At 37.0% G+C, this 19,498-nt stretch overlaps 1 protein-coding gene and 1 pseudogene across 2 annotated transcripts in view; one reads left to right on the forward strand and one right to left on the reverse strand.

Annotated features, from left to right (window-relative positions):
• The window catches only part of LOC145287801 (LHFPL tetraspan subfamily member 6 protein-like), a 486,740-nt gene that overhangs the window by 281,083 nt on the left and 186,159 nt on the right, over positions 1–19,498 (forward strand). The gene's annotated exons all lie outside the window — the stretch shown is intronic.
• On the reverse strand, positions 5,893–6,009 carry LOC145288292 (5S ribosomal RNA; annotated as a pseudogene).

Raw genomic sequence — 19,498 nt, forward strand, 5'->3', positions numbered from 1 at the left:
GAGGGTGGTAGGGTGTGTAATGGCATCGCTCTGTCTCTATCCCCTTCTTTCCCCCTCATTCTCTCTCTCTACTCTTGCGTTTTAATGAGTGTATAGCTAACCCCCCATGGCTGATTGCAGGAGGGCATATAATAACGAATTGACTTGGAGTTTTTTAAATTTTTCTACCAGGTTTAAAGAACAAAATTATTTATGCTTCGTTTAATTACATTAAATGATGTCTTCAATTGGTTTTTATTAAAAATAAAAACTGAGACGATTATTCAAACAGCACTTAAAGTACTTTTTTGAAGTCTTCGAGTGTTTGGAAAAGCCAACTGTTACATGATTACGTTAATTTTTTAAGAGTTCTCTGAAGTGTTCATAGTTTTTCTTAAAGAAAAATTACGCTATTACATTTCGAATATTCTCTGAATTTTTAATAATTTCTAAGGAAATATTGTTTGACTAACGAAAGAGATTTTCCTGAACTCTAGATGATTTTAAGGAAGAATTATTCGAGCAAATTCTTTAATTGAAGGTTTATTTGAAATTGGACCGTATGATAGGGGTCCCTGAAATATTGACTGAGGAGTATATACGTAAAATTGAATTAATTATTAAGAAAAAAAAAAGATTTCCTCAGTCTAGAAAGATCTCTCTTTAATTGAAACTTTAATTTTTTCGAGCTGTTAACTATACAGAACTGGTCGTTAACTAATGTGACTCCCAGGTGTGGCGGGAGTTTATTAATTCGAAATAATCCTTGTGAGTGAGTTTAGGAAAAGAATTGCTTTTAAATGATAAAATAATTACTTTGGAAAATAAAGTTAATTAACGTGAAATGTTTCTGAATTCGAAATGACCTTGATAATGACCTATAAGAAGAAATGATTTTTAAGAATCAATTAAATAACTTTAAATGTACACTGAATTTTAAAAATAATAATTACGAAATGAAAAATTTGGGATGTTTCTGAATCTCATTGTGAAGGGTGAATTGATTCAAAATGAATTGTCTATGATCTTTTCGGAAGATTAATTTTAATAATGAACCAAATGTTTGGAATAATTTTTGAATTGTATTACGAAAAATGGGTCTATTCGAAGTTTATGACCTTTTGAGAAGATTGGTTTTTATAATAATAAATGAATTACTTTGGAAAGAAGTTAACTAACATAAATTGATTTTAACGATGAACCAAAATACTTGAAATAATTTTTAAATTTTGGAATTAAATTTTAATGATCTTTTGTAAATCAAGTTTTGAAAAAATACACATACTTTTTAAATGTACCCTGAAATTTGGGAAAAAGTTAATTATGAATGTAATAACTGAAATGCGTTTGCATTGTGTAAACAAATTCTAATTGTGACCGAGGTGCTCTGAAATGATTTTTTAAAAATGTTTTCTTTTTAAGAAAAAATTGTTAACACCCTATTTCATTGATTTAATGTATACCAGGTTTCTGAATTGTTTATTTTTGGAATTTTTTTCCCCCTAATTGAGTATTCTAACTCATGAAAGCTGAGTGCCCTTCTTAATTAATTCTTTATATAATTAATAAATATTCCGTGGTGGATAGTTTTTATTGGTCGCTCGGCGGCAGACTCCTTGCTCTAACAGAATTAATTGGATTAGATCCTCTGAAGACCGAGGTTTTACTAAAATCCATATAGGTCGGCGTGATGAGGTCACGTAACCCCGACTTATCTAAAATACATTATACTGGTTGCTGAAGAGAGCGTAAGTCCAGTAACTGAAGTAATAACTTGGAATACATATAGGACGGCGTGATGAGGTCACGTAACTCCGACTTGGTTAAAATACATTATACTGGTTGCTAAAGGGAGCGTAAATCCAGTTACGGAAATAATGTTATGCAGACTAAATTAAAAAAACGTATAGGTCGGCGTGATAGACTCACATAAAATCCGGCTTAGTGAAATACGTATAGGTCGGCGTGATAAACTCACGTAGAATCCGGCTTAGTGAAATACGTATAGGTCGGCGTGATAAACTCACGTAGAATCCGGCTTAGTGAAATACGTATAGGTCGGCGTGATAAACTCACGTAGAATCCGGCTTAGTGAAATACGTATAGGTCGGCGTGATAAACTCACGTAGAATCCGGCTTAGTGAAATACGTATAGGTCGGCGTGATAAACTCACGTAGAATCCGGCTTAGTGAAATACGTATAGGTCGGCGTGATAAACTCACGTAGAATCCGGCTTAGTCAAATACGTATAGGCCAGCGTGATAAACTCACGTAGAATCCGGCTTAGTCAACTACGTATAGGTCGGCGTGATGAACTCACGTAAAATCCGGCTTTGTTAAAAAAATATTATACTGGTTGCTTAACAAAGTGTAAATCCAGTAACTGAAATCGTGAGGTCATTGCCTCGATGGAGGGCGAGGATGATTACCCTCTCTGGTATTTGAAGCAGTATACCAGTCTACCAGGAGCCTGGTGGAAAAAATAACTTGCTTCACTGAGTTCCTGATGGAACGTAGAGCATGGGGACATTGATTGCTGACGGCCGGTTGACGCACCATTCACGGAAAATTAGGGACTTCTGAAATTTATGAATACTCATAAATTTCGGATAGCATAGGGAGGGATGTGGCACTATTTCCTTGTGCCACTGTTTCTAACACACTCTGCAGCATGGACGGGTGGTAATTTGTCCATGAGCGTAGAGATACAAAGAAATTCCTTCCCATAATCCCCTTGCTATCTTTCTGTCTCTTTCCTGCACGACCACCATGATGTGAAGACGCATAGACTGTCTCTCCGTAAATGAGGGGGGGCCACCCCCCTCCCTCAACACTAGTTAGGGTAGGTTAGTTAGCTTTGAAAAGCCTATTGTAAAAATTAATTGTAAATTGTTTTTTTTTGTAATATATATTGTATCTCTAATGTAAAATAAAATAGTTAGTTATACCTTTGTATATTACAATTGTGTCGCGTGTCATTTTTCTTGTGTCTGCCATGAAGACCTTCATAAATGTCTGAAGTCGAAAGGCGGCCCTGAGGACAAAGAGATGAAGATTCCCACCAGAATGCCATCAGGGTGAAGAGATCATCTTGAGAAAAGAAAGGAGCCACACCCAGATCCAACATCTCAGGTATGATTTTCTTCTTGTTACTCAGACCCTAATGACTGGCCCATCTTCATGTCTTCATGGGACCGCTTTAAGACATTTACTATAACACGTCTGTCGGTCACACCTCGGTGGCCGGCTGATTGTGGTATATATATATATATATATATATAAAGTGCTGGGACGATTAATCAGAATCAGAGAAATCAGAGCTTTTTGGGGTATCGGAATCAGAAAAATTTTGCCTATTTTCTGATTCCAAAACCGATTCCATTTAATTATCTTTTTTATTTGATTTTGGTTCAAGAAACATTTTCCACTGCTTGTAGTAATAATAAAATAAATATTTATTGACTTAAACTTCCAATAAGACTAAAATCTCTAAATCACCCCCTCACAATTGTGTTTTTACGTTTTTAAGAAAATACATGCACATTTATGATGCATTTTTACAGTAATCAGAACAAAACAGCACGTGTATAGGCAAATATTTAGAGATTTATAAAGAATCAGAATCGGTAATTGTATCGGAATCGGGAAAAATATTGGAATCGTCCGATCACTAATATATATATATATATATATATATATATATATATATATATATATATATATATATATATATATATTACTTTTTAGCGATAATTAAATTCATTATTAGCGTTTCCTTCTTAGGAAATTCGGGAAGTACAGGGTGTCCAAAAACTCAAGGGTTTGTAATTTGAATAGATTCTTTATTTTTCATGATATCTTCCTGTAGTTTTAACACTATCTGACTAAGACATTGGGAAATTTAAAAAAAAATGCAAAATTCAAATCTTTATTTATGAAAAATTATGTCTTTTAAATGTTGTCCATTTTCAGCTTCGCATGTTCGTGCTCTTTCGTGAAAAGTAAAACAAGCAATACATTGCATCGAGTGATGGAAGGTTAAAAGTATATTATTTGATACAATTTTCACTTTCACCTCATCAACATCTGAAGATGATTCACGGTCGAATCGAAAGCGCTCCTGATAACTATGGAACTTTCGTTAATATTTTTCGATTTTGATATAAAAAAGATTATACGGACGATCGAAAAAATGAAAAACAATGAATTATACAGCAAAGTATCTCCGTTGTATTTAATAATGTTTGTTTAAATGAACAAATGCTGCCTAAATATACCAATATATATATATATATATATATATATTGATAAATTGAACTTAAAACAAATAATATAAAAAAAGTGCTCAATATACTAAGTATAACTTTATAACTATTTATTTAGAATAGAGAAATGCAATTAGTTTCAGCACTCTTTTTGGCTCTGACGAAGCATAGGGTTGCTGAAACGTAACTGCATTTAGTAGGCCATTCTAAATGTTATATGTATCTATTATAATAAAGCCGTATTCGTGTCTGTTTGTTTGTTCACTACGTCATATATGGCGTTATAGCAGACTTCATAGAAAAGTTTAGGTAGACGAGGGAGGGTCAAAACGAAAGTAAAGATCTCCGGGCAATTAGATAAGATTATCTAGCATATTTATATCACTATAAAACCACGTTGATGTTGTTTGTTCTTATGCACTATGGATGACGTCATCAAAATAAAACCGAGGGATAACCGAGCAAAATGAATGGCATCACAAAAATGATGAACTCAGACAGTAGGTAGTAAGGAGTACTTTATCTCGACAGCCTGTAACCTGTCAACCATGACTTGGTAGAAATGTCCATCTGTTATTCTTTGTTAACGAATAATAATGGGGAAATACTTGTTTTCAGGTACAAAATATGATCCCGAGCATCATCGAATGAAAACACGACTGAAACCTTGTGAACTTTGATTTTGATTTGTTATGAGGGAATCAAACAAGTAACTTCCGGTAATGGTGGTACCGATAGGAAGTGCTTTTGGACATGTGATGAGGTGCGGATGAGGAAATTACTTACTGGCACATTCTTCTTCTTCTTCTTCTTCTTCTTCTTCTTCTTCTTCTTCCTCCTTTCCTTTCTTTTTGCTACCTCTGCTGGATTATCTCCCTTTTTGTTCATAAATAAAGCCGGAATTGAAAGTGTGGAATGTTACGGTGAGATTTAGAGACGAGGATGGGAGGAAGTTTGAACAGTATCTTGTTTGTTTGTTATATATATATATTTTTTTTCTTTTCTAATTTCCTAGATAACAAATAATTCAAGCTGACTTGATTTTATCGTTGTGTAATCTTCTTGACAAGTAAATCGGAATTGCAAAAGTGAGGCAGGCGGGGCAGAGGTATTATAAAAGGGGGAAGTTAGAGATAATTCTAAAGAGGTGGTGGCAGCAGTGGAAAAATGAAGGGCAGGAGATGTGAAGACTGAATGAAAGATAAATGGAAGGAGGAGAAGTAAAAATGATTGAGGAGTAGTGGCAAGTAGATAAAAGACTGGAGGGAGGGGGTCTAAAGAAAGAGGTGAACGAAATTACTCATCTAGCTGCAACAACTGTCCACAATTTTTCTCACTCTCTATCCACGCCTAAAACTAAATTCCATGAGTAGAGTTTCTTTCCTAGAACTGTTCATCTGTGGAACATAATACTGTGAGTTGCTTCCCATCTGACTATAACATGGACGTTTTCAATTCTAATGTAAACAAGTTCTTGTTGAATCATCCTCTTTTTTGTAGCTTCCTTCAGTCATGACAGATAATGGATATCCAGTATAAGGGTGCCTGCGTGTGAATTTTTGTGGCAAGAGTTGTGCAATCTCCGACCACATCTCCCCAGAGTCAGCATTGTTAAATACCAGTGGCAATGCTGAGATAAGCGGAGAGCACATACAGCACCTAGAATTCCCAAACGGTCACCCATCTGGTACTAGCCAGGCTCAACGTTGTTTAACTTCGGTGATCTGACGGGAACCGGTGTGTCAACGTTATAATGCCATCCTCTTATATAATTATACAATAACTGACTTCGGCTATGACTGATCATCACTGAAAATTCTGACGATAGCACGATCCTTATTCTATATAAGTACCCATTTATTGCCTATAGAGTTTCTCCACCTGAAGTACATGAGCTTCTTTTTATATATTTTAAGATGGTCCTGTTTGCTGATTATACAAAATATTGGAGGTGTTTGTTTTACTGTCCATGCTAAAATTAGTTATTATATAAAATCTCGTTTAAGCTCCAATCTATGGCCCCCCCCTCACCAAACATTCACGAGAAACACTTGTTTGGCTGAAAACACTATCAATATTTTCCCCAGCTCTTTATCTGTGTCTAAACCTAAACGTAGATGCCATGAACAAAGCTTCTTTCTTAAAACTGCACACCTGTGGAAATCTCTTTCGTTTACTTGCTTTCCAGCTGACTACAATATGGTCGTCTTCAAGTCCAATGTAAACAAGTTCTTGATGAGCCGTTCCCATGAAGTAATCCCATTTACCAAATTTACACTTCTAACAATAACTATGATAGTGTCCTTTTTACCGCTGTACACTCTTTAACCCTTATTTCCGAGTGACTTCTGGGCCTTGATAAGTGGTGATTCCCTTGTAAAAGTTTAAAAAAACAAAAAAAAATCACATTTACATACTGATTCTTGCCAGATCACCAAAGTTAAGCAACAATGAGCCTGGATGTTTGACCATTTGGGAAGGCTAGATACTGTCTGTACCACGCTGAGTCATAAAAATTCCCAGATTGGTATTTAGGGGCGCATTTATCTCATGATACACTCGTCCCAAATCAAGACTGGAAGCACCGGGAAACTACTGTCTTTACTTGTATTCCCGAGATTACCATGGTTATACAATTTGGAGTGCTGTGGTCACCTACGCTGTTAAAACAGCGGGGTTGCATGCATGCATAAAATGCTGATCTCAGCATTATTGTCGCTGTACCTATTGTAAACCATTCATTGACGGCAAGTTGCTAATTTTGTAGCATAGCGTGAGGTGTATCTTCGATTGTCAAAGATATTTTACATCAACAGAACTAGCTGTTCGTTTCTCTAAAGTAGTTAGTGGTATCTAGTTGTACAGGCGGTCATAATGTGGCAGCCAGAGTTGCTATTTCTTCCTCACTCTTTGCAAAAGTAAAGTGGTCGACCATAGCCAAGAGCGACCTGAAGACTCCCTTTTGATTAGTAATGTTACCCCTTTTATATAGTGAGGAACTTGTTTAGTTTAAAGGGTTTGAGTGACACTTTAGCGGTCAGGAGTATGAGTCCACGTTTAAAGAGACACTTTATTTTCGATTAGGAGGAGGAGCGCCTGGCCCTGCCCAGTCATAAAATACGTTTAAATATATTTTAATTCATGCATATTTCGTATATATTATCATTACTAGTCTGGGTACCCGGCGTTGCCCAGATGTTTGGAGGTGTGTGTTGAACAAAAAAAAAAATTGTAGTAGACAGGCAGGCAGGCAGGCTCGAACCCGTGACGCAAAGGCAAAAAAGAAAGTGGAGGTCTGTGTAAGGGTGTTGCTTGAGCAAAAAAAAAAAAAAAAAAAAGAAAGAAAAAAGGAAAATTGCGAGCGCAAAAAAAAAATAGGAGTATTAAGCAGGCTTGAACCTGTAACGCGCCATAGGAAAAAGGGGTCAAAAACAAACATAAACGGTATTACCGATGTGCCTACCATGGTTGTGATGTCACGGACGGTCAAAATAACGCCTTTTATACAATGTTGTGGAAGCGAGGATTGAATGAGTTGCAAAAAATGTCAGCGAAAAAACCGACTCTCCCTGCAGAAAACCGCTCAGTTTAGAGTGAAGGAGTTAATGTTTTTGGCCAATTTTTCCATATTTGTCGTCCGAAGGGTCGATCTTCAAAACGATACAGATCTCGTGAAAATCCGTCATCTCTGTCGAAAGTGTAAGGCAGACATACAAACATACATACATACATTCATTCATACATACATACAGTTAAACATTGAGATTTATATTATAGATGAAGTCAATTCTGTCTTGAATAACACTGATTTTGAAAGTAAAAACAAAAAAAAATATGACTTGGGTGACACAAGCTCGAATCTAAATTAAAACATTTAGCGCACCGGCCACATACACTACTGTTTGAACTATTGACAGATAAGAAAGATTTAAAATTAAACTGCTTCAAGCTATAAATGAATTTGCGCATGTTAAAAAATAATGGAAATATGTTGACAAATTGAGTTGAACATTTTGCATTTCAACTTGTTGACATATTTGTGTATGCATTGTTCACCCAGCCAAACAAAAATTTTACTTGTTATAAGCCATTCTTGGTGTATAATTACTATTTCCTGCTAATTGCAGTGTTATGTAGTTTAAGAGTTTATCGGTTAAATATTTTTACACATACATATATATACACATCTACCGTTTTATTAATATAGAAGAAAAATAAAATTCCGGGTGACCGGATTCCAAATTAGAGATATTTTCAATTTTTCCGTGCCTATCTCCGTTCTCTTAGCTAGATATCTCTCATCGGTAGCATGTCTGCTACTTGAATTCGCCACCAAATATGTTACCCACTAAGAATGCCTTTTAGTGCATGTTTACAATAGCACCATTTTCATTATAGAGGTTAACAACCTTCATGTAGTCTTTCCTGTGTCTATTTAATTAGAGAAAGAATTGGGGAAACTGTGTCATTATTATTTTCCAGAAGGCAAAATATCTTTTTCAATGTTCAATACATGCAATTATTACAAACAGCCTCATGAATTATCAGGAGCCTACCTCTCAAATGACATCTCCACACACCACCCCCTCAATGAAACCCCGTGACTTCCGACAGGGTTCTGTCTCGTTTTGACTGACAACTTAAGCAAGCGGAAGTAAAACATTGCCGTTCCCTGCGGATCCCTAGTGAGGGTGAGGTGCGGGGGGGGGGTTTCGGTAACGTTGCTATGATATATATTATGACACTATTTCGTTATCTATCGCCCTCTCTCTTTCTTTCTCTCTCTCTCTTCCTCTCTCTCTCTCTGTCTCTGTCTGTCTGTCTCTCTCTCTCTCTTCCTCTCTCTCTCTGTCTCTGTCTGTCTGTCTGTCTGTCTGTCTGTCTGTCTCTCTCTCTCTCTCTCTCTCTCTCTCTCTCTCTCTCTCTCTCTCTCTTTCTGATGTGATAGTCCGCATGTTTAAGTCTTTGTATCACTCCGGTCTGAGATTATGAATGGTTCCAGTTACCTGTATTGTTAAAACTTCTAATAAACTAGCATCACTGTGCGAGTGTTTTATCTATAAACGAACAAGAACCTGCATTCAAAATGACGACATGAGTGTATAATGGGCAAATGAAAATATAACACTGATAAGACAGAGTACAAAATAGACTTCGTAGCTTAGTGGGGGATGCCCTTTTCTCTACCTTGCAACCTCTCTCCCACAGAAGAGACGTTGCGAGCCTATCCTTGTTTTATCGTTATTTCCATGGCAGGTGCTCGTCTGAACTCCAATCTCTGGTCCCCTCCCTCGCCAATCTTTCACGAAAAACACCCGTCTAGCCGAATCCACTGTGAAAAATTTCCCCCACTCTTTATCTGTGCCTAAATCAAAACATGGATTCCATGAACAAAGCTTCTTTCTTAGAACTGCACGCCTGTGAAACTCTGTTCCGTCTACCTGCTTCCCACCTGACTAAAACTTGGATGTGTTCAAGTCCAACGTTAAAAAATTCCTAATGAACCGCCCCCTTAAGTAAACACTTCATCAAATCTCCACACTAACGTAATGTACTTGCAATAACCCTTATCCCTGAGTGGCTTCCGGGCCTTGATAAGTGGTGACCACTGTGCAAAAAAAAAACAAACAAAAAAACAGACAGTGCACTGCTCCAGCGATCAGAGATGCATAAAATCTAATAGATGACCTGTAACTTACTTTGTTTTTTGTTTTTTTTTGCAAAGGGTCACTGCTTATCAAGACTCGAGAACCACTCAAAGATGGAGGGGGGGGGGTTAATGAGTGTATGGTGATGGAAATTCGGTAGAATTTTACTATTTAAGAGAATGACTCGAGAATTTGTTTATAATGGACTTGAAGACGATCATGTTTTAGTTAGCTGGAAAGCAGGTTAACAGAACAGTTCCACAGGCAGGCAGTTCTAGGAAAGAAGCTTTGTTCGTGTAACTTGCGTCTAGATTTACGTGCAGATGGAGAGTGAGGGGAATTGTTGATAGTGGTTGTAGCTAGACACATACTTTTTGTGAAAGTTTAGCTAAGGGGGACGATAGATTGGAGTTCCAAGGAGCACCTGCCATCAAAATAACGCGAGAGCAAAACCAGGATCGTAACGTCTCTTCTGTGGGAAAGAAGTTGCAGGGAGGAGAAAAGGGGATTACCTACTAGATTATGAAGCCGATTTTGAACTCTGTCAAGGCAGGATCGGATGCTTCGAGCAGCTCCTCCCCCTTATGTTGCAACAGTATTCCATTTTAGGATGTACTTGGCTCTTATACAGATTGCGATACTTTGTGAAGTGATAGAATGACACAACCATTTTCCCAGCAACCTTAAAAACTGATTTGATGTAAGTCTTCTACTTTAGGTCAAGAATGAAAGTCAGCTTATCGAATCAAAGTGCTTCTTTGAGACTAAAACCATTCATATCAACTGGGGCCAAGTGGGGAGCAGAGTTTTGGTGGTGAAAAGATAGAAGCTTGCTGGGCTAATCTTGGTAGATAGCAAATGCTATATTTGGATGGAAGAGTTTGAGTGACACCTTAAAATTGAGGTGACTCCAGTCGAAGTTCCCCTTCCTCTCTCCTTATGAAAGTAAAAATTAAAGTGGTTGACCATAGTCGAGATCGAACCAAAGGCTCCTTTTTGATTAATTACTGTTACCCTGTTACATAGTGAAGACCATGTTTCGATCCAAGGTGACACCTTAATGGTCAGAAATGACAATAAAACGGGAGTCAATGAAACCATGTGACGTCCGGTTGAGGATGGGAATCTGTCTCTTTTTGGATGACAACTTAAGCAAGCGGAAGTAAAACACGTTGCTCGAGGAGTTCCTGTGAGGTTGGAGGCGATCAATGTGGCTATGTGTAACGAAATAAGTGATCTCTACCCCCCTCTTTCTTTCTCTATTTCTCTCCCTCTCTCATTTTCTTTATTTTTCTCACCCCCCTCTCTCTCTCTCACTTTCACACGTGTACATGAGTGAACATTCGCTCTGATGTTTTATGTAAGTATCTCTGTTTTTGAATAAACCTTTGTTATAAAGAATTACACATATGTAACATATATCCTAGAGTGAATCCAGGTTCTTGGTCGTCTGTAGATAAAACACTCGGACGCTCATATTATTTTAAAGGTGTATGGAAGAGTGCCACTCTATTCTTAGGATTGCGCCACTTACCCTTGATTCTTACCATATAATACTGAGAGAGGCATCAATTATCATTTGTAAGTCTTTGTGTTAAGCTCTGCTCTTCTGCCCATTATATATACGAATGATATAACAAAAAAATAAAAAATATATATAAAAAAAAAAAAGTCAGCTCTTATGTGAGAGCTGGGAAGATAGAAGAGCGAACTAGGAAGATGGAAGGGAGAAAAAGTGGAAAAGAAAGAGTTGGGAAGAAAGAAAAGAGGAACGAAAGAGGGAGTTGAAAAGAGGAAAGAAAGAGTTGAAAAGAGAGGAAAGAGTTATTTCATGTCGAATCCAGTTATTTTGTAGAAAGTGTTTATTCTTTAAGCTCTTTGTATCTTCAATCGTTAGTTTGTAGTGTTTGATTTGGTTGTTTTATAGTGGATTTTAACGTTTTTGTCTCTGCCCTGCAGAACATGAATGAGTTCTGCAATGGCAGAGGAAAAAGGGTTACAGAATGTTTGGTACATTTTAAGTTAGGAAACCAGCTAGGAAGTAGGGGAGATAGAAAGAGAAAGGGGAAAAAGAAAAAGGGGGAAAAGGTGTAAGTTTTGCAAAAAGAAAATAGAAAAACAAAAACATCAATGTTAGGTGCATTTCGTCTCAGGAAGCCAATATCTTCAGACAGCCTGATCGGATAGTACCAGGAAAGAACAAGGGAGAGAGAGAGAGAGAGTTGGGAAGAGAAACGAGATGAAAGAAAAGGAGAGTTGGGAAGAGAGAAAAGAATTGGAAAGAAAGAGAAGAGAGGGAAAGAGAGAGAGATAGAGAGAGAGAGAGAGAGTTGGGAAGAAAGAAAAGAGAGAAAAGGTAAGGAAGAGTGTTGGAAAGTGAAAGGAGAGAAAGTGGAGACAATTGGGAAGAGAGGAAAGGAGAGAGTTGGCAAGAGAAAAGAAAGAAAAAGGAGAGATAGAGCTGGGAAGAAAGAAAAGAGAGGAAAGGTAAGAGGAGTGTTGGGAAAAGAAAGAAGAGGAAATAGTTGAAAAAAGTATAGGAGAAAAAGAGAGTTTGGAAGAGAAAAGAGAGAAAGAGGAGAGAGTTGGAAAAAGTGGAAAGAGAGAGAGAGAGAGTTGGGAAAAGAAAAAAGGAAAAAGTGGAAAGAGAGAGAGAGAGAGAGTTGAAAGGATAGAAAAGAGGAAAGAGAGAGAGAGTTGGGGGTGGGAGAACAAAGAGAAGGGAGAGAATTGACGTGAGAGGAAAAGGGAGAGGGGCGGTTGAGAAGAGAGGAAATAGTTGAAAAGAAAGAAAAGGAGAGAGAGAGTTGTGAAAAGAAAGCATTAAGAAGACGGAAGTGACGCAATGAGCGTTGTTGCAATATTTTTGATACATGATGGGGTATTCCCCCTGAAAGTTGGGAGATCCTATTTATAGACGCTGCCAATAGGAACTGACGAATCAAATTAATTCACGTTCTGTTATCAACCAATCAGAAACCAGAATTGCTCCATAAAAATTAAATCTTTTAGCACATAATTTTCTCGAGAAGGATCTTTTACTCTTTGCTTGAGAAATTATAAAGTCCAGAATTTGTGCAGAACAGCGACCCACTGAAAATTCTTCATCTCCAAGACTTGTATAGAATAACTACTCATCAGAAACTCTTCTGGAAACATGGCTTCCAATTCAAGAAGAGTTTTTAGAAGATTAATTCGCAAAGTAAAGCGAACAAAGGAGAGAGAGAGAGAGAGAGAGAGAGAGAGAGAGAAGGGGAGTGAAAGAGAGTTGGGAAGAGAAAAGAAATAAAAGATGATAAAGAGAGTTGAGGAGATAGGAAAAAGGAGAGAGAGAGAGTTGGGAAGAGAAAAGAAAGGGGAGATAGGAGGTTGTGGAGAGAGCAAAGGGGAGAGAGAATTGGGAAGAGAAAAGAAAGAAAAGGGAGGAAAGAGAGTTGAGGATATAGGAAAGGAGAGAGAGAGTTGGGAAGAGAAAAGTGAAAGAGGAGAGGAAGGGAGTTGGGGAGAGAAAAGAAAAAAGGGAAAAAGAGAGTTGAGGAGAGAAGAAAGGGGAGAGAGAGAGAGTTGGGAAAAGAAAATGGTTTAAAAGAAAGAAAAGGGGAAAGACAGAGAGAATTGGGAAGAGAAAAGAGAAAGTTGGGAAGAGAGGATAGAGAAGAGAGAGTTAGGAAAAGAAAAGAGAACAAAGCGGAGGAAGAGAGGGAAAGGGAGAGAGAAGGAGAGAGAGAGAGAGAGAGAGAGAGTTGAGAAGCCGGAAGTGACGTAGAAGAGAGTTTTTGGAAGATTAATCGGTAGAATAAAGAAGACAATAGAGAAGAAAGTAGGAAGACAGACGAAAGAGAAACAGCTCGAAGGAATTGGAGGCAACAATGTTCGGAAAAGAGGAAACAAATAGACAATGCGTAGAAGAGGGTGGGCGAATGGAAATGTATAGCATTCAAAATGTCTTCCACCAAAGACCAATGGCGTTGGAATTATTGATTTTTGCAAAATAATGGGAAAAGAACAACCAAGAGACGTGTTCTCTTGTGGTGCATTGATTTTAATTTTATTACTTCGTTGATGGATTTCCTCCGCGGATGATACTCGATGAATTTATTGTTCTCAAGAATTTTCAATCAATGGCCAAGTGCAGAATTATTCATAACGTCACTCAGATGATCTTCGTGCTCTCTGATAACTGTGATGATCGCTTGGTTCGGATAATATCTAACTCCGGCTTTAAAATCTAATCCTATTAAATCTAAATCTATAAAATAATGCAAAAAACAAGAGAAAAAAAAAAAATGAGTGCTACTATATTAAAATAACGAAAGAAAAAATTGAATTCCAAGTAAAACAAATGGTACCTATGTAAATCTCATGTCGCAAATAGTAACATATCCAAAAAATACAGAAAACGATGAGGTAGAAAAATAATTATTTACAAAAAAAAAAAAGAAAAAGACATTAGTAAAATCTAGCGATTTGAATTGGAGAGTTAACAAGGGAGGTAATCAAGTTTTCAATTTCTCACAAATTTAATCAGTTAGCTTCTATCTATAAATATAAAAGCGAACATGTGTGTATGTATGTATGTTTGTTTGTATGTGTGTATGTGTGTTTGTATGTCTCGCAAAAACTTTCGACACGGGTCACGGATTTTTGCCAGATCGGAATAATTTTAAACCTCCAACCTTCGCCTGACAAATATCGAAAAATTGGCCAAAAACGTTAATTCCTTCACCCTGAAATCAGCAGTTTTCTACAGGGGGGGGGATCAGCAAAACCCGTCCTCTCATGACGAGTTCGCTTCTACGCATGCGTCATACGACCTCGGAACATGATTTACTTTAAATATTTAAAAAAGCGACACAATTTTGTCAACGTCGTCTTAGCTCAGTTGCTTAGAGCGTGGCCTCATTATCTAAAGGTTTTGGGTTTGAATCGTGGTGTGGGATCTTTTCTTTTTTTCGAGTTTTTAAATTTTAATATTGGAGCAGGGTTATTTAAGCCATTTTTCACGTGTTTTTTTTTTTTTTTTTAATTTTTAACGTTCGTTTTTCTGTTTCGCGTTTTCTTTTTTTTGTTTTTCCCATTTTTACATTTAACATCGTTCGTTTGCCTTATGTTAGTTTTTTTTACTTCGCTTATTCTTATGTTTTGATTAACACCCCACCCCCCACCTCCGCTCGAGCACACACACCTACAAACACCCAGCAACGACGGGTACTCCCCAGGGCGTTATTTTTTTGTTTGTTTTTATTTTTCAGATTTTTGAAAGGAGTTTTAACGTTCGTTTTTCATTTTTCTTTTTTCTTTTTCGCGGTTTCTTTTTTTATTTTTCCGATTTTTACATTTAACATTGTTCGCTTGCCTTACGTTAGTTTTTTTTGTGTTTTTTTTAAGTTTTAAAATATTTACTTTGCTTATTCTTATGTTTTGATTAAAACCCCGCCCGAGCACACACACCTCTAAACACCCAGGCAACGCCGGGTACCTCCTGCTAGTATATATATAAAAGCGAAAATGTGAAAAATTTGTGTGTGTGTGTGTGTGTGCATTTTCATGTATGTCCGCAAGAGCGTTTTTTTCTCGACCTTCTCGTGGGAGTCGCTCCTTCTTAAAACTTTTTATATCACATCTAAATGATAATATCTACGCGATAATAACAGAGGTCGTGTGTGTATTTAACTTGCCCGACTTTGAAAAGGTAAATATTCCACATTTTTCGATCGCCGCGTATGGATTCAACTTTTTCGTATAATAAAACAAAAAAAAAAGCTGCCCCGCAGTAAATAAAATACTGCCCCGCGGTGAAATTTGACATCATTAAGTCCTTAAGTATGGGCACCTGCCAATTCTTAATACTTAAATAAATTCAAACATCTTACCGTTACTACTTCTTGTTGGCCCATTGGTAATGTCGCACGTTTTTTTTCACACTTTATTTTCCAACTTCGCCTCAAGGCTTCGGGTTCGATTCTTCCTACTTACCTAACAAAACCTTTTTTTTACCCCCCCCCCCCTCGACACAAACACTCGGGCAACAATTCTTTTGTTTGGATTTACCCAAAAGCACACCTCCAAACATCCGAGCAACACCGGGTACCCCCACTAGTCTATATATATAAAAGGCAAAATGTGTGCATGTATATATGTTCGCTTTTTGTGTATGTCTGCAAAAGGCTTTTTTCGTCAGCCTTCTCTGGAGAGGGGGGTTCGCTCCTTCTTAAAACTTTTTATATCACGTTTAAATGATAATATCTACGACTTAACAATGGGGGTCGCGTGTGTATTTAATTTGCCCGACTTTTACCAGATATTTTCGATCGCTGCATCTTCGAAAAGCGAATGATGGAGCAGGGAAAACAGTAACTGGCTTGCAGCACAAAACTAGGCCAAACATCACGCCACTTCCTTGCACCTGTATATTTCATTTTATAAACGTTAACTTAATACGCTTATCAATTCCTCTCCCCTCGTGGCCGAGATGGTTAGATGTCTGTCTTTTTTGCCTTTCCTTTCCACCTTCACATCAAGCCTTCAGGGTTCAATCCTACCTTGCTACTAAAACTTCTTTTACACCTCCAAACACCCGGCCAACATTTTTTTTTTAACACACACACCTCAAAATACCCAGGCAACGCCGGGTACCCCCCCCCGCTAGTCTGTAATATAAATCTCACCTGTTTGTTTAAATGTATGTATGTATGTTTGTATGTCTCACAAAAACTTTCGACAGAGGCGATGGATTTTCACAAGATCTGTATCATTTTGAAGCTCGACCCTTCAGACAACAAATATCGAAAAATTGGCCCAAAACATTAATTCCTTTATCCTCAACTGGGCACTTTTCTACCGGGAGGGATCGCTTTTTTCGTTGTCGATATTTTCGAAAGTCATCCCCTCTTTTCGATTGTCCAGCCTTAATTTAAACCTTCGTCACTTCCGGTATTGCAATGTCACGTTTTTTTTTTTTTTCACATTCTTCCTGTGTGGTACGGGTTCTAGCCTGCCTGTCTACTCCGCATCTTTTTTTTTTTTTTTTTTTTTTTTTTTTTTTTTGCTCAACGCACACCTCCAAACACCTGCACAATGCCGGGCACCAAGCTAGTTTTTTTTATAAAAGCAATTAAAAATTCAAACAGTTAAAAAAAAGTTGTTTTTTTTAAATCACAAATTAAATATATATGTTAAGTTTATTTTAGTTTTCTGAATAAATGCTGGCTACTATACATTCAACTGAGTTACTTCCCCTTTGCTTATGTCATGTGACCCAATATGTCCGACCCAGCATGTAATCTTCTTGGAACTGCTTTTACCCGTATCAAAACTGTTTTTCACAAATAATACTATTTTTACCTTATCGTTTTTCTGTAATTTTTGGATATGTTTACTTAAGAGACAGTTTAATGACCAGAAGTGACCACAAAATGAAATTTGTTCGATTAAAGTTCTCCACTTCTCAAACGTTGAGTTAGTAGAGAAATAAAGATCATTATTTTCCCTCTTTCAAGTACACCTTCCTTTTGGTCTCCTTGTCTTGCGTGATTCCATAACAAGAATTCATTTAGTCTGGTGGAGTATCCAGTTTAGTGCTGTTACTAGAGGCAACGCCACTTGAAGAAGATGCACCATTTTTCGTATAAGCAAGTGCATCGCCATTGTTTTTTTTTTTTTTTCAATTTTCTTATTTTGTTCTAGTTGGGGATGGAGCATGCCAGTCATTCACCCACTATCTCATATATTCCAACCGAGAGACCTTTTTAAGTTTCTAATCATCCCTTTAAATGCAATTGTTTGTATCTCTCTTGCACTTGGCTCACTAGATATAATATATTTGCCAGGTAATTTTTGAAATTCTTTTATGAATCCGGCTGCTCCTATAATTACTGGCATGATGAAGATCTTCCTAAGATTCCAGTTTCTCTTCATGTTTTACGTAAAACCTTGGTATTTCATTATCGTTCCTCTCAAATCTCTGTTTAACCCAGCATAGTATGAACATGCGCGTGTACATCCACTGCACATATCGTGATCGTCCCACACGTTTTGCCGGCTGGTCCAAAGTAGTTGTTTGATTTAGTCAGTGCTCTAACAAAGGAGTTCTCCTTCCAAACAAAAACCATAACATTCCAACCGAGAGATCTTTTTAAGATTCTGATCATCCCTTTAAATGCAATTGTTTGTATCTCTCTCGCACTTGGTTCACCGGGTATAATTGCCAGGTAATTAAAAAACATTTTGGTGCTTATTCAGATTGGCACTTATGGTGATAAACAAAAATGAAGAAGTACTTTTATCGTGTACCTACTTGTCACGGAATGAAGAAGGTATATTCCAAAAATCACAAAAGTTGATCAAGTAGTTTTTTTTTTAAACAAAAAAAACAAAAAAACAAAAAACAAATTTGCCGTTTTTTATTGATAAGTGAAGGTCAAAGCCATTTTAATATTCTGCAGATTTTGTTTTTAACTTATATAAAATGACACTTCTAGAAAAAATGTTTTCATGATTTGAAAATATTATGTTCTGAAAAAAAAAAATGGAAAAATACACGTTATGTTAATAAATTGGTTTATTTTAAATCATACGTTTCGGTTGTTTTTCTGACATTATCCAAAAAACAAAAAAATTGAAAGTCGGTTGTCTGCCCTTGATTTCTTTCATGGACGCTGCCCTTCCCCCCCCCCCCGCATTGACACGGAATAAAATTTTATTTGGTTGAATTTAAAAAAAATAAAATAAAATAAAAACTCTTTGATCAAATTACGTGATTTTTTTAATATTTCATCTTCGTTCCGTGACTGGTACGTACATCAAACAGACTTTTCTGTATTTTCTTTACTTTTAATTGCTGCCATAAGTGCCAATTTGAATAAGCCCCCAACTTTTTTTTATAAATTCGCTTGTTCCTATAATTACTGAAATGATGGCAATCTTCCTAAGATTCCAGTTTCTTTTCATGTTATTGCTGATCGATTCAGTCAGTTTTACAACGAGGGGATTTTTTTTATCCAAATAAAATCACAACTCCAGTTTAAAAAATAAAAAAAACTGTTAACAATTTTTATCTTCCTTTTGGAGCTAACGATGATACTCGTTTTCTTAGGTTGAGCAACAAACTTGCAAAATGCGATTTTTGCCCATAAAAAAAATAAATAGATAAAAATAAAACTTAGTTCCCTTCCATTGCAAGAACCTTGATACTAGGGTCGGAAAGTGTGATTGAGAAGTCAGCGCCTCCATGGAGTGGCACTCTAACCTGCAAAAAGTGCCTGGGCAGCCACGTTGGCACTTCTCCGGTAAGGGTACCTCAGGCGATTAGCAATAAACTAACCCCTTCTCAAAGAGTGGGCCTCCTAGAAGTGCACAGAACTTTTACACACACTGCAAAATCAACAGGAATGGTCTAATATTTGTTGATTTTGGGGGCCCAAGGAGAAAAAATCCCTAGCCACACCACAAGTCCTTTAATTTAGAGTCTAAGAGCCCACTTATATCTGAGGGCACACAAATCCAACTGACTCTCAGACGTCCAACTGCCTGATTCATACACTCCCCTGCCCATTAGCTGGAACATATGTATTTTGAACCGGAAAGCTTACATTCTGATCTTTCTC

Source organism: Euprymna scolopes, chromosome 11, assembly GCF_053919585.1.
Source record: "Euprymna scolopes isolate OS-2025 chromosome 11, ASM5391958v1, whole genome shotgun sequence".
Taxonomy (NCBI): Eukaryota; Metazoa; Mollusca; class Cephalopoda; order Sepiida; family Sepiolidae; genus Euprymna; species Euprymna scolopes.